We start from the raw sequence: 12,139 nt of genomic DNA, 5'->3' as shown, positions 1-12,139 counted from the left end.
TCTGCAGGGGACTGTGCATTGCCGTGCTGTTGATCTACCATGAGAACGGCAGATCACCAACCAATACCCCCATCCCTCCAGTTCCCAGAGCAGGCTACATTGACCCTTGACACAGTCAGGGGCCTATTGATGGTGCACAGTGAACTGAGTGGAGGGACCACAGTCAACCTGTGTTACTGCATGCAACAATGGGCCTGGGTGGCCATTCAAAGTGCCACAGGAGCAATGGTGGCTATGGTGCCATCACTGCATAAGAGCAGCCCTGCCAGACAGATTGTCTCCAATTTGATCAATTTGGCAATAACAAAAAGTTTGACTCATTGAACATTCAAACTTTATGTTGTTAACACATATGACCTAAAGTTTTCCACACATGTCCCAGCAAGGTGAACCAGGCTTGGTGCTGTCTATATGCGGATGGACAAATGAGTACAATTTTCATGATAAAACGTGTATGTGTCACATTATAACTTACAACTTATTATGACCAGTGCAAGTGTCCCCACATTGTGAAACATATTTTACACTGATATGTGTACACAGCCTTGAGACAATGGTCTACATAGGACACAGCTGGAATCGAGAATTGGTATGTGTATACTCCCTATCCACACTACTGTATCATGCATCACTTATCAGACGTGATATATATATTTTCACATACAAACATGTCACATATATACCTACAATGACACATGCCAGCGCACCATCTCCAACATATTGTATGCATGGGGAACGTTACGTTACATGTGTTGCTTTGCATTATTAAGTGTGTGCCTTATAACACACCAGAGTGGGCACATATGTGCACTCACATTGTGATGGCTTACAGGATCTTATCCCAGCTTGACTCAACAGCATCCTTTGATAAAGATTTGTTAAGGGTATCATATTCTTGGAAGTATATTGCACATGGCCCTTTCTATCTTAAGTTGTGGTTTTGAAACGTGCAGTTGGAATTTTGACATGAAAATGTGATAGACCCATAATATGAGTAGCATCACATATGTACACTCAGTACACATGTTTAAACATGTTTGTGACAAGCAGTCTTCATACACATGCACATTTGCAAACTGTATCAGTCCTCATATGCATCACACACATACAAACATATGGGAACACATTCCTATGTTAGCAGTATCCGATGAAATGCACATGTACACCCAGGTAGCCATACCATACAAACTACATAGATGCATAGCCTCTGTAACAAGGAATGTGAATCAAGCCATTCCACCAAAATCCATGCATGGCAGTTATGCGTAAATAAAATTGATGTATACGTATTCTCACTACATCGCAAACAACTAAAATGATGCCTGCCACCATGCGTGTCTAAACTTTCTTCTCAGCCTTCCCTCCAAAATCCACGCATGCCTGGTATGAGTCAAAAATTATGACGCATACCATTGTCCTACATACAACACACATGCCTAAAGTGACACCTGGCCTCTGCGTATCAATGCTAAGTCGACAGGCCTCGTCAGCCTTCATGGAAAAATGACAAGCATGTCCGTCATGCGTAAAAAAAAAAACTAAGCATATCAGAAAAACATGACGCATATGCCCAGGAAGTGATGTAACACGACTTCCAGGCTGCACACATGGTAAAGGGAAATACTTTCACTTTTCTTTTACAGTCTTCTAGTCTGTGGTTGTGAGAGGTTGTGTGGAGATTGTGCTGGTTGAGTAGTGGTAGATTTGAAGAGTTTTGTGCTGTGTTCTGTCTGTGTAAAGTCCAATTTGTCATATTTGCATGTTTTTTGTACTTTATTGTCCTTTTAATGGAATTGCATTGTCAGGTGTTCGTCTTGGTGTAGTGTAGTTAGTTGGGGTATTTGGGGTTAGATTGGCTATTGTTATATATGTTTTGGGGAGTCATTATTGTTGCAGTGGAGGGAACCTGCAAAATGCTGGGGAAGGGGAGAGCGCATTGCATGAGTAGTGATGAACTGGGAGTGTTCATCTGGCTAGTGTGCCACTACCTTCCCAACATGGTGGCTATGGGTCGGCGGGGCATCATGGACTACCCAATGGAGCCAAGGAAGCTGCGGTGGGGCAAGGTGCTCTTCTAGCTGTTCAGGATCTTTTCAATGCAGCGGATGGACCACCAGCTCAAACACCGGTGAGCAGACCTCATTGCCCCGGAAGGAGATCTCATGGATAACTTGGTGATTTGGGTTGGAAGACCTGTGGGTAAATGCTCCTTTTGCATTGCAACATCCTCATTTGCATGTGCATGACAGTAGGACATAAGGATAACTGCAGCATGTAATGACAAAAGGTCAGAACAGCATTTCTAAGAGCTCAGAAATGCACCGGTTGCAGACAAATTGCACATTCCTCTCTGTGTACCTTGTGTTTTACATTTACATAATAAAGTATCAAAAATCTTACACACATGCGCAATGGTGCAAGGGTTCATGTATCCCAGGCACAAATGTACATGTCCATCATGGGCTTCACAAGTGTGGATATGTGGCAAGTAATTTTTAATTGATGACAAACTTGACGCAGGAGTATTGTTAGCCATTGGTGTGTGTGTGCCTTGAGTTATGTGTGTGCAGAGTGACATGACAAGAACACAAATGTAAGAAGGGGTGAATGCTTCATAATGCAACATCTGACTCTTAGTATTTGAATGTAATGTTGCTGATGGAGGTAAGTATTATCAAAGCATATGTCAACATCTGGCCAGTGCAAGCTTTGTGGCAGTTTGAAAGCCTGGTGCCACATGATGGCAGCGCCAGGCCTGAAGAATGCAAGGTGTGTATTCCTACCATAGGTGGCACACGAAAAAAGAGCCTTTAAATGAAGTTGGTTACACTATGCTTATTTTTGGATACTATGCATAACTTGTATTTGTGCCTAAGGCTGTTTGGTTACACGGCAATTCCATTGTTATAAAAATGCCTATTTTCTATTTGCAGGTATAGCACCTGAATGTGTGGTGCAAAACATGCTAAGACCAACCATAATGTTATAGTTCCCAGCGTCAGTGTCCTGACATCTGCCATGGTGTGCAATATGTGAGATACAGCACATACATGATAGAGGTATGTGGTGGTAATATGGGTTTAAAAGAGTCAAGCATCTGAGTGCTTGCTGCTTTTTCACATAGATTCACTACACAATTCTAAGCTTCTGCCAATGGACAGTATCCTGCCCCCCAAAATTTGTAACGTATTTATCTGATACATGTATATATGTCTGCATCCCTATATCTGTACATATATTTGTGGGCTAACTATGGGTCAGATATTAAGGTAACAGGTTCAGCGCAGTGCTGTGCCAACATCAGCCACCCTGTGCTGCGTTAGTTTTTTAATGCAGGGCTGCGCCATATTGGTGAGTGTTTACCTGGTACTTAGGAGATGTAAAAAGGCATGTGCACACATAGGTAAATATTTAAGAAAAGTGATGCTGCACCCAGCACCACCTTTCCTGTGCCCCTTAGTGCACCCCTATCGCCATCATGTGTGCTCCACATTAGAAATTTGACACACCATGCCACAGGGTAGGGGGCAATAGGGTAAAATGTGTAGATGCTCTTGATGTACTGTTCAGGCTAAGTGCAAAATACATTGGCACTAACCCTGAACAGTACTTAGGAGCCCATTGTGACCAATGGCATGCCCCCTTGTAACACCTGATCAGAGCAGGTGTTAAAAGAAGAAAACATAAATGATGCCTCTGGAATCTTTTAGCACCATTTTTCCAGGCCCCCCTACTGGGTGAACCCCACCTTTTATACATGATGCCTGGCCAAGGCATGATGTAGATCAAGGGGTGACAAAGTGGTGCAATGCATGCATTGAGAACGCTAATTTGACACAAGAAGCCGCTAGTCCAACTTAATTCTGGGCCCTAATGTGCAACATTAGATAGCCATTATCCCTGTGACATGAACATGTTACTGTAGATGCCTGGAAGGCAGATTTGTATTGATTTGGATCTTGACATTGTTGTAGTATGTCTGGTGGACGACATGTGTCATCTGAAGATGCTGTATGCATTGCATGGTCGTTCTTCCTCAGCTCAATGCAGTTTTTGATGTCAAGTTCTCCTCATATTTCAGCAGCCACAATGACCCTAGTACAGAAGCGTGCATTCAAGAAGAGGGCTGGGCATTTCTACCACATATTGGAAGTGCAAACAGGTTACCGCAAGATGGCGAAGGGGTATCGTAGGAAGAAGTCATCAGGTACTTGGCTGGCATTCCCACATGGAGGATCACCTCAACAGACAGCAACCAGCAGCAAGAAAACCTCAAGATCTACACCAAGGGTCAGGGGTGCCTCAACAGGTACCACCCTCTCCACATCCACTGCACAAATGTTGACAGCAGCCCAGCAACAGCCACCACCAGCTGCCACAGTCGCCACCTCTGAGGCTGACATGAGAAGGGACATGGATGATGTAAAGGCCAGGTTGGAAAAACTGGAGCAAGACAATGCCCACAACTACAGACTTTTAAAGCACATTAAGAAAAAGCCGAAAAACCTATGAATTTGAAAATGGTGACATTGCCAGTTCTTTCCATTCCCCTATTTTATATTGTATATCGTTTTAGTAGGTTTTAGGTGGCTAGTTGTAGGTTAGGTAGCATAGATCAGGTTAGTTGTCGGACATAGTCAGTATAGTCGGGGGGTTATTGGTATTTTATAGTTTTGGGGTGTTTTGGATGGGTGGTTATATATGAGGCTCTATGTAAAAAATAGATAAAATACAAAAATACAAAATATATATATTTGTTTAGGCAATGGGTTTAGTTAGTCTATGTTTAGCTTTAGTACATGTTGTCCCACTTGTCTATTGTCTCTTAAAGGGGGTGGTGGGACAATGTGTATTGTGTGGTGTTACTTGTGTAAGATAAGTTTAGATTAGGATAGATAGCTGTAGGGGTAAGTTAAGATAAATTAGTATAGGTTACCTGAGTGTAGATTAGTATATAGATTAGGTTTTTATTAGGTTGTGTTTTTAAGTGAAAATAAATCCTGTTAGTTTTAAACAATGAGGTGTCCATGCTGAATCACTTTCTAGGTGTTCTCATGTCTGCACCAGCCACTTTAGACAAATGCCTTCGGGTATGCATTCAGTATCGATTTACATGTTTGACTATGTGTATCCCCTATGACCAAGGAGCTGACTGATTGTCAGCAGTATGACATCAGCTACTCAAAACAGTTTTCAGCACAGTTCCTGACACTCGGATCACGTATGGATTCTAATTCTTTGACAGGTAATAATGCAACATCAATCGTCATTGTTAAGGTCTGTAACAATCATTATGGAACCCTTTAGCACATTAACCTCCACCTTATTTGGGCAATGGATACTGGCACCTCACAGGCTTATATATGCCTCTTCTGTTTCTCACATATTTGTTGTCCAGGTACAATCATCAGGGTAATTACCAGTCACATGTGTTCTGAGCCACACATCCCATATGTCAACTTGCATGGATTTCTGTTTGATACACACTTTGAAGCCTCAGATAGTTGGTTGTAGTCCACAATACTATTGGTCACCTTTATCATGTTTTGGCCCTACTGTGTACCTTTGTATCTGATAGTAAGCCACAAATGTCATTTGGTTCTGTACTCATTGAAATAGCTTCACACAATGCCTACATTCATAGGAGTTGATGGAACACTGAAAAAAAGCAGGACACATGTGATTATGGTGATTTATTTACATGCGCAAGTTTTGTTTCCAATGATGTCCAATGTACTCTTCACTGACCCCATGAGAGATCCTAAGCCATTGAATGTTCAGTCAGAGTCCAAGGGTGAGGGACATTTCATGGGACATGTGTAAGAGAGGCCTGTATTAGGTCGGAGGTATCCAAATTGACAGTAGGTAGGACTTGAGACAATGACAGTCCATACATGATAAGTCAACAGTGGTAGAGTGAAGACGGCACATTGCCAGCTGTCACAACACTGGCATGATCTTAAGCACAGAACTAAAGAGATACTGTCCATGTGGCACAGACTGGTGCTATTGGGTGGTTTTCTGTGAGAATGTTGTTCCTTCCACACCATCATCCTGTGATATGTGTGGTGCCTCCTGTGCCATGGGTGGTGCTGATGTTGAAGTTGAGGAGGGCACACACATCAGGGGATAGAGATGTGGAATCAAAGGTCCCGGTAGCTGCCATTTGTTAGAAGGCATCAGTAAAGCAAGGAGGAACTGCTGGTTTCACAAAATCGTGGCTACATCACGGTGGTAGGCAGCCATTTTTTCACTGAGGGAGGCCACATCCGGCTGTATGGACTCCAGGACTTTTTGTATAGGCCCCATCCTGATATTAATCATGCTGCTGGCACTTTGGAAAGGCAACTGGTCAAGCCTCTGCCTCATGACAGCAGCTATGTCGGCCAGGGATTACTGAAGTCCATGTAGCAGGGAGTTGGTGCCTCTGATGGCAGCAGAGTTGTCCTTATACGGTCTGAGACACCTCTGCACTTCCTCTAGGCTGCCCGCCATGGTCTCCATCCTCACCCGCACCTTCTGTGCCCACTCCCGCTGGACTCCTACCGCTGTCCTCTGAAAAGGTAATGGCTGCGTCCTCAGAGTCTAGGGCAGTGACCGGACTGGTCGGTGCTGTATGTTTGTAGGTGGGTGGTTCATGTGGAGACCCCGCAGTGCTGTGTGTCCCTCCTGCAGCTGGAGGTGGTGTCTGGAAGGAACCCAGAACATCCTGGAGAGTGTCAGCATTGATAGTTGGCAGCTGGTCATCCATATCATATGTACAATTCAGGCTAGGTTGGTCCGCAGGAGATACGGCATCATCCTCTGCAATGGGATAGTGAAAGGTCAATATTTGACTGTAGTGGCTGTTGACATGGCTCATCATTTACTTGCTACTGGTTTCTCAGTGACATGGTACAGATCCCCACATCAAGCCACACGTTTGTGGACCCCTAATGGTGCACTGTGCCACCTGAACATCATTTGTGTATAGTCACCGTTTTCACAATCTGCCATTCCGCAGTTCCCAGTGTGTTATACCTACCTTGATTGTTTGATCATTGTCTTTGACATGTGTACCCCTTTCATTGACTTGACTGTGTTTACTTTGCAAGCCATGGGCATTGTTCAGGATGTGTGCTCACTCCACAATTGGAGATCTACGGAGATACATAGAAATGGTTGTTACAGATATTTGAGTAGGTAACTGACTCATCCACCCCCTACATGTGTTGTTGGAGTGATGGTAGGGAGTGAGCTGTGCACATGCATCCTCCTAGCCACTTTGAGGGGTGTGTCCAGCAACCTGCACCACCCATTGCGAAATTCAACCGCATTGTGTTTATGTGAGCAAACAGCATTTTCTCTCTTCCTGCAGGACAACACATCCATGCATCTCAGGTTTCCTTGTTGCCTAGCTTCAAGGATGGCTGCATTGATGGAAGGTAGACCTTCCTGTTTGCACACATACACACAAGATGGTTCATTGTTATGTTGTGTGATGCAGGATGCAGGATGCATCTCTAGGGACCAGATTTACAAGGCCCTATCACCAACGGGGTGTCATTTTTATGCAACGCTCCGGTGGGGCTTCTTATTGCCCAAATTTACAAGGAGGTATGATTTCACTTTTTGTGGTGTTACACCTCCTTTTCTTTTTTCTGTAACATCTCTTTATTATTTCAAAGTGACATGCATGGTGGGGTACCAGTGAATCGACCATTCAAGTACATACAGTAGAGTAGAAAAAAGGAAGAAATACCTTTTATCATTAAAAGAGCATTACATATACAACTTCAACTTTGAACTATAAACTGTGTCACATGGTAGTTAAACCGCTGCTACGCCAGTTAGGCTGGGGGGGCATATGCAATAATATCCAAGGGGGGGAGAGCGAGGCACCCAAGTGCATTATAGGCATATGTTATGCGAGTGTGTTAGTGTATGGGGGTAGAACATAAGTATTTCAAATGGAAGATGGGATGAGCCAGGACATAATAGATAGGGTCACGGGGATGTCCAGGTGCGCTTTTACACTGATACATTGGCGGCGCCCTCTCCCGCGTGGGAACAGCGACATTCGCAATAGTGACTCCCAGAGCGGAAATAAATCCGGGGGGGGGCAAATAATCCGCCCATCTCAATATCTGTAGGAGATCTAAGGTGGGCGAGTGTCGTCCCTGACCTCCATCTTGACTATAAAGGCGTCCCATATGTCTGAGCCGCCCTGCACTAGTCCTCTATATTGTAAACTTCACAGTGTCTGAGCTTCAGCCTGGGACTGCTGTAGCAATATCCGTAGCCACCCATCCTGATTAGGGGCATGTGGTGCCTTCCAATTAATTGCTATTTGTCGCTTGAAAACTATGTATGCCAGATCAACAAACCTATGTAGTTGCTTATCCTTGCTGGAGCGACGTCTTAATCCCAGTAGACAAGATTCGGGAGTCGGTTGCAGAGCTTGGGCGGTGATGTCAAACACCTCGTCAGTGACATGCCGCCAAGCCACAGCCAACGGGGGGCAACTCCACACCATGTGGTAAAAATCTACCAGGGGTGCGCGCATTGAGGGCAAGTTGGATCTGAAGCAGGGAACATGCGTTTTTTATGGAGAGGGGACAGGTAGGAGCAGTGTATGTAGTTAAATTGGGTGTAGCGGAGTCTAGCATTTCGGGAAACAGTTTTAACAGAGGAGAGCGCAGACGACCACACCGCCGAGGACAGGGGGGCAGGCAACGTCTCGTCCCAGTGAGACTTTGAATGATCTAGGTCCGGAAGTGCGTCCAGTAGTAGCACGGAGTACAATTGTGACACCACTCTCCCAGCTCCGCCCATTGAAAGGAGTAGAGTGAGGATCTGCGACGTAGGAGGTACAACGACTCCCAGGCCCCACGAGATATGAAGGAGGTGTCGTATAGCGCAGTATGCTAAGAAGTTGCCGGCCGATATCTTTGTGTGGGACAATAATTCATTGAATGTTAGTAGTGTGCCCTCAGAGTAAAAGTTTCCAGTCGTGACAAGGCCCGCAGCCTTCCACGGGGACATATTATGGTGCGCCAGCAAGGACTGTGCTTCAGGTAGAAGTGTCAAGGGGTATATGGGGGAGTATGGTATGCGAGGTCCCCTGCCATGGACATAGTGTAGCCAGCCTGACTTTGCAGTAGTTAATACAATATTGCCGTGCAGAGGAGAGGAGGATTTGTCTGACAGCCAGGTCAGCAATGGTGTTGGATCCAAGGCACTAAGCAGGACCGATTTTTCACCTGAGGAATGATCACCCAGCCAATCTGCTGGCCACTGCAGCTGGGCTGCAGCATAATACGTTTCAAAGTTGGGAACACCCACTCCGCTCCCAATCTGTGGGTGTTGAATCGTAGACGAGGCCGCTCAGCATCTGTCTTTACCCCATACAAAGTCTGTCAAAATGCCCTGTAGTGTCTTAAAGAATGCGCGTGGTAAAACAAGCTGGAGCGCTGCAAAGTTGTAGAGTAGACGAGGTAGGATGATCATCTTAGTGATAGAAACCCTGCCCATAGGGGACAGGGGAGCGCTCCCCAGAAGGGCAGAGAGCCCTTAATGGAGCGAAGGGCTCTGTCCAAATTGCCCTCCCTAAGGTCCTCGACAGAATGGTACATCTGTATGCCCAAGTATTTAAAGGTGGTATGACACCATGGCAGTTGATAATTTGATAATGCCGACTGGAGTTCCAAGGGCACTGGAGATAGGGGGAAAATACAAGATTTAGGGGGTCATTAAGACCCTGGCGGTCAGAGACCGCCAGGGGTAATGTGGCGTCCATACCGCCAACAGGCTGGCGGTACGGAGACCCGTATTACGACGCGGCGGTAGCGCCGCGGTCACACCGCCGGGGCTGGCGGTTTCCCGTCGTTTTAGCCCCGGCGGTGATAATCCACCAGGGCAGTGCTGCAAGCAGCACTGCCCTGGGGATTATGACCCCCCTACCGCCAGCCTGTTTCTGGCGGTTTGCACCGCCAGGAAGAGGCTGGTGGTAAGGGGAGTCCAGGGGCCCCCTAACAGGGCCCCGGGCAGCTTTACAATGTCTGCATAGCAGACAGTGAAAAGCGCGACGGGTGCTACTGCACCCGTCGCACGGCCTCAACACCGCCGGCTCCATTAGAAGCCGGCTCCTATGTTGCAGCCTCATCCCCGCTGGGCCGGCGGGCGTAAACTTGGTTTGCGCCCGCCGGCCCAGCGGGGATGTCGTAATGGGGTCCGCAGGAGTGCGGCCGCATTGGCGGCCGCACAGCGACAAGCTTGTAATGACCTCCTTAGTCTTATTTACCCGCAGGCCGGAAATGTCTGCATAGGAGTCCAAGGTCTCCAGTACCTGACACATGGACGTTGTGTGCTCACGCAAATAGATCAGAGCCTCATCCGCATACAAGGAGATTATATGAAATGTATGTAGCTCTGGGATACCCCAACATACTGCTTGTTGTCTAAGGTGAAAGGCCAAGGGCTCCATAGCTATGGCCAACAACAAAGGGGACAAGGGGGCATCCCTGTTTGGTGCCCCTGGAGATGGGGAATGGGTCTGAGATAATTTGCCCTGTCTTGACGTGGGCCGACGAATTAGAGTAAAGGATCTTGATCCATAAATCCTCCATCGAGCCCCATCGCAACGAGTGATTGAAAAAGAAAGTCCCAACTCAGCGTATCAAATGCTTTTTCTATGTCTAGTGACACAGCAACTTTGTTGCAGGTGGGAGTTGGATCGGTGCGGTGTAGTATACGGATCAATCTCCTGATATTCAGGAAAGTATTCCTGCCAGGTATAAAACCCAATTGATCCTCGTGAATTAAATGAGGGATATACGGGAGAAGCCGGTTGGCCAAAATTTTCCCCAGTATTTTGCAGTCTGTATTTAGCAATGAAAGAGGTCGATACGAATGGACGTCCAGGGGATCGCGGCCAGGTTTCAGGAGTACTGCTATGAGGGCTTCCCACATTGAGGCAGGTAGTATGCCGCGGGACTGCGCTTCGTTGTAAACCTGAAGCAGGGGTTGCAAGAGGTGGGGTGCTAATGATGTAAAATACTCAAGTGGGAGACCATCTGAGCAGGGAGCCCTGCCTCGGGACAGTTGGGATATCGCAAGGCGGATCTCTTCCACCTCGATAGGTCCATTCAGTGTGTCCGCCTGCTCCGGGAGCAGGTCGTGGAACTGTAGGGAGTCCAGAAAGCCAGTCACACGTTCCCCTGGAGGGGGAGGGGGAGGAGCGTATAGTGTATGATAGGTGTAAAAAGCTTCATTAATCGCCCCTTGAGCGTTCACTATTTCATCAGTGTCCAAGCGAAACGCTCCAATAGGCGAAGACTATCGCGGGCAAGCCATGCCAGCAATCGGCCTGCTCTATCGCCTTCCGCGTACTGGCATGTAGTGTAATGTTGGTAATCGTGTACAGTCTGTCGTCTGCTTCCCTGCAGTCTACGCGTAAGGATATAAGTGTGCTCGCCGCTTTCGCGCCTCTAGCCACAGCGACCTCTTCCCTGCGTAATTTGGTCTCAAGCTCCGACAATTTCCTGGTTACATCCTGACGGACCCCGAAAGAAGCCGTCATACAATGACCCCATATCACCACTTTATGTGCATCCCACTACGTTGCCCTATGTGAGGTCGTGTTATGGTTTTGTGAGAAATAAGTGGTCAGGCATTGAGCTAGGTCCGCCCGAAAGGGAGGATCCATCAGGGCTTCTGGTTGCAAGCGCCACGTGGGTATCCGAGCCCTCGGACAGCCCCAATCCAGAACCACCTGTAGGGGGCAGTGATCTGACACAGTGTTAACCTTGGGTATCACTATGGAAGGGACCAAGAATAGGTCAATCCTTGTATGTAAGTCGTGCACCGGGGAGTAAAATGAGTATTAGCGGTCTGTTGGGTGTCGTAGGCGCCAGACGTCATTCTGGCCATTTTTCACGCTCCATTCACAAAGCTCATGTGATATCTGCCTGCTCGGAGCAGAGGGTAGGGGAGGGAAAGAACGATCAAGGTGAATATCTGAAACACAATTAAAATCTCGACCCCAAATACTCTCCGCAGTAGGGTCTCTGAGTAAGCCAGTGGACATTGCATGCAGAAAGCTCTTTTGGGAGGTATTGGGTGCTTAGAGGGCTACAAGGGTCATCGGCTTACCATCCAG

Source organism: Pleurodeles waltl, chromosome 4_2 (genome assembly GCF_031143425.1).
Source record: "Pleurodeles waltl isolate 20211129_DDA chromosome 4_2, aPleWal1.hap1.20221129, whole genome shotgun sequence".
Classification (NCBI taxonomy): Eukaryota; Metazoa; Chordata; class Amphibia; order Caudata; family Salamandridae; genus Pleurodeles; species Pleurodeles waltl.
This window is presented reverse-complemented; position numbering follows the sequence as displayed.